General features: G+C 44.6%; 1 long non-coding RNA gene across 1 annotated transcript; it reads right to left on the bottom strand.

Moving 5' to 3' along the window:
- Positions 1-256: 256 nt before the first annotated feature.
- On the bottom strand, positions 257-2,498 carry LOC120961953 (uncharacterized). The gene is made up of 6 exons (XR_005771074.3): positions 2,423-2,498; positions 2,288-2,349; positions 1,697-2,212; positions 1,401-1,543; positions 790-888; positions 257-622 (listed from the first exon to the last, which is right to left on the bottom strand). It is a non-coding gene; the product is annotated as an uncharacterized lncRNA (long non-coding RNA).
- Positions 2,499-4,384: the final 1,886 nt, after the last annotated feature.

Raw genomic sequence — 4,384 nt, 5'->3', positions numbered from 1 at the left:
GTGTTCATTCTTCCATGGTCAGGTCCTGACCAATGGAGGTATAATTATTTTTTTCAATTTATCTATTTTAAATAGCATGCCTCTCCTGCAACTTTCAGAAAACGTACTGGCATGTCCTATGCCCAAATAAGGGCCATTCCAGGTCCACAAACAAATTGAGAAATACAGGTAGCCTTTCAAGATTGCAAGTCTAATAGTAGCTCTTAGATGACAAATGACAAAATCTAATAGTGACCAGGATGGGCATCCCATCGTGTCTCTAATATGGGGCTGTACTTGGCCCCCTTTTTTGTATGAATTTAGGTGGTCCACTCAAATTTTCATCTAAGCTCAATAAAACTGAGCCATGCATAGCAACTTTACACAAAAATAGCTCATCATGAACCGGCAAAAGCATCAACTATCATCAGCGATGCATGTGAAATCGCATCCCAAGTCCTAAAGGTATATGACTATTGAATATCAAGAAACAAGAAAGCAGCAAGGGAATGAAAACGGATGGATTCCATGGAAGCATGATCTCTCTGCCCTCCTATCATTGTGAATCTTGATTATGGTAGGGAGAAACTGCTGAGTTGCCTTCTTTGGTTCCCGTGTATAGACACCTGCAGCACACAACATTCTGTAGCAAAATGTAAAAAATTAACACTGTTCTAAATGGATTTGCACAGGCTCTATGGAAAAAGTACAGTCATGAACCATGGTGCATATATATAACAATGTCTGAATTAAGATGATGAGCATTACAGCAGGGGGGGGGGGGGGGGCAATTAACCTTAAATCACTTACATATGAATATGTCTTCTATAAATGTAGGCCTTGGCTGAGAAGCAAGACGGATCTGGACATTCAGTAAGTAAAGCCACAAACTTATCCACCTCTTCATCCCTGAACAACATATTTCTATAAGATAGTATATCTGTATATGCACTGAACAAAGCCCGTATGTTGGAACAGAAGAATACTCATGAATGTAATCAACTGAACTAAGAATTTGCTAATATGTCTAGCAGCACACATCTCTCCTCCTCGTTCCTCCTCAGCACAATTGCATTCCATAGTATGGTTATACATATCCTCAAACATGTATGAACAAATATTTGTCTTTCTCACGTGCATGAAGAAGCTGCTGCCTTGTGACCATGAGGTCACGGGTTCAAGTCCTAGAAACAGCCTCTTACAGAAATGTAGGGAAAGGCTGCGTACAATAGACCCAAAGTGGTCGGACCCTTCCCCGGACCCTGCGCAAGCGGGAGCTACATGCACCGGGTTGCCCTTTTTCATGTGCATGAAGAAATACTTACATTTACATGCTAGAAAACTAATTGGATGAGAAGTACATATGTCACTCATTGTTGTCCTTGTATAAAAACAGTACAAAAGTGGGACGATAAACTCACCAATCCTTGTTGTCTCTCTTTATTTACAGAGCATTTAACCTCTGCCTCACACAGCGTATATATGTCTCAGCATGCGTCATGTACCTTTTGCCAATGTCAACATACTCTAATACGACTTCTTCACCAAGTTCCAATGTAACAGGCTGTCAAGAAAAAAATATGCAATACCAAAGGTGAGAATGGCAGTCTATTGGCCAATATATTCTACTGTAATAATTAGTCTAAAGGAGAAAAGACGCATAATATGTGATAAATTAGTACAGAGATAAATGAAATTATAGAAATGTGGAACAAACCTTGACCTTAGGAGTTGCAGCAACTATAATCCTTTTACCAGTTTCATAGATCCAAATTAATGCAACCTGATAGTTTATCCATCCCTTCACCTGGTGACCTCTTGGACTTAAGTAGAGATGATTTCTGAAACAAAATGCGAGATGTTTAATCTAGGCCTCACCCAAACACACTTCTGTACTTTGTCTTGAAAAATATGTATTCAAATAGCTTGCATAGAAAATGGTGTCAAGAAAGAGCCAACTTGATCAAATGGCCTTGCTGCATATAATCGATAACTTCCAAGCTATTTGGAAGTCCATATTTCTTTTATCAAAAACCATAACAAAGTTATTTATTTCTGAGGGCCAAATACACTCCCTGGACTCAGAATCTGCATGGAGTTCCAGAAGAAAGCAAAAGCACGAAAGCTGCTTCTAAACGACTCCCACTTGAAGGGTCAATAAGAAAGGAATTCCTCTTGCGTCATAACAAAGAACCTGCTGGGCAGGATGCAGACCCTGAATAGCTTTTTACATCTGCATAACACACTACAGTTTATGAGAAACCGCAAAAAAAATTAAATCACCCAAGAGAGGCATGAGCTAGCGCACCTTTGCAACTGAAAACGACAGATGCGCCGACCCAGATCACGAATCAAAGCACATCAACCAGCCTAAAAGATAGAACGGATAATTCAACAACATGAGGGAGAGGAGTTAATATCCCATTCACTACATATTGATTACCTTGATTCACCTCACGTGGAGCCTGCTTGGAATTTTTTATCAATCACCCTTGTGGCCTTGTCGGCATGGCACATAAAAGATCGTCAGAAACTACATGACAGAGAGGTAGCTAAATTTGCAAATGGTACATGAACTGCAGCAGGACCAATCGTTGAGGCAAGTGTATATCCAATCAGGAGACATATTTATCACTACAATCAACAACAAAAAGAAAGGAGTCAGGAATCCTATTAACCTACCTATTGGGAGAGTTGAGGGAGAAGCATGAGGGGATACCCTGTGATGGTGAGACCTGCGGCGGAAATGAAACACATTACTATATATTTTACTGAGCGTGTGGAAGGTGTATAATTCACTGAGTCTGTGGAATGTGTATAGTTGCCCATTACCTTGCCCCAATTTCTTTACTGCGAATTGTATTTATTAAGTTAACAATTGAAGATTCGGAACAAATGAGTAGCATTGTGCTTAAGGACACCGTGACAATTGATCGGCCCTGTACGAGGAAAAAAAGAGAGAAAGATGCCTGACCGAAGGATTCGTCGGAGTGGGCTGTCGGGGGCGTGCTTCTGCTGTTGCTCGGCCGTCGGCGTGAACGGGCGGCGGCGGGGCTTGAAGGCGAGAAGGGGCGGCGGCGGGGCCGAGAAGGGGCGGCGGCGGCGGCGGGGCGAGCGGTTAGGGTGAGAGAGAGGCGTGCGGGCGTGCGAGAGGCGCGTGACAGAGGAGCGAGCGGGAGCGGGGTGCCGTACCAGGTTGTTGTTAGAGCTAGATCCCGCAAAAATTTGACCCGCAAAACGCGTTTGCAAGTTCACGAAGATCACGTTTACGGGTCGAAAACTAGCGCGTCCGAACAGATACTGTAAAACAAACATTAAAACTGGAATAAAGAGCTCCTTTTTCTAGTCCGGCCGTTGGCGCCCTTCCTCCAGCCGGCCGCGCCCAATCCCGTCGGCCGCGCCCCGTTGCCCGCAGGCCATGCCCCGTCGCCCGTCGGCCGCGCCCCATCGCCCATCGACGCGCCCCGTCCCTGCCGGTAGCGCCCCATCACCGCGCCGGTCGCGCCCAGCCTCGCCGGCCACGCCCCGTCGCCTCCGTCGTCCGCGCCCTGCCTTGCCGGCCACGCCCCGTCGCCTCTGTCGTCCGCGCCTTGCTCTATTGCTAGGCGAGTTGTGCCCCTTTACCTGCCGCGTGGGGAGGATTCTGGCGGCCATGCTAAGGTCATGGGAGGCCACGGCGATGTTGAACTCGTCCAATTCGAACCGGCAGTGATCGATTGCGGCGTCTAGCGGCCTTTTCCGATGTGCGGTGATGAATTCCGGCAAGTTTAGGGCGGATTTAGGCAAACTCCGCGGCGGCGTGTTTGCTCCGATGAGGTTTGACCGGTATACGGGGCCTCCTAGATTCGGCCTTCCAACCTCCAAAGATAAGGGTTTCGGGTGTGCATTTACGGTGGCCCTTAAATTTTTTATGGCTTGAACCACTTTTACGATTTCTGTTTTGGACACTTTTTTCGCCTAAAACTATAAAACGCAAAATTCTTACGGGTTTGACCACTTATGGAGGGTCTGCTAGAGATGCTCTTAGCAAGGGGTTTCGTTAACTATAGTTTTCGTTAACAGATACTTTAGGCCGTTAGATTGTTGATTAGACGACTAATACACTAAGTTGGATTTGCCCTCTTACTTTTATAATGGTAGTAGATGCATGCTAACTTCTATCTTGTTCTGAGATCTTTCTACAAATCCGGTTGCCAGATCGACACAAATACAAGCCGACATAAATTTCTAGCCTAGACAACCGGCAATTTAGTTTGTTGACACCACCTTCCCCAAACAGACATATATTAAATTCCATGTTAAATACACTATCAAGTTCTACTAAAATAATAAAATATTTGTAACAAAAGGTTTAGTAAAAAAGCTCAATCATCATTTTTTTGTCAACACAGGTTTTATTTTTTAC

This window comes from Aegilops tauschii, chromosome 3, assembly GCF_002575655.3.
Source record: "Aegilops tauschii subsp. strangulata cultivar AL8/78 chromosome 3, Aet v6.0, whole genome shotgun sequence".
Lineage (NCBI taxonomy): Eukaryota > Viridiplantae > Streptophyta > Magnoliopsida > Poales > Poaceae > Aegilops > Aegilops tauschii.
Note: the sequence above shows the minus strand (reverse complement) of the source record. Positions and strands in the feature narration are given on the sequence as shown.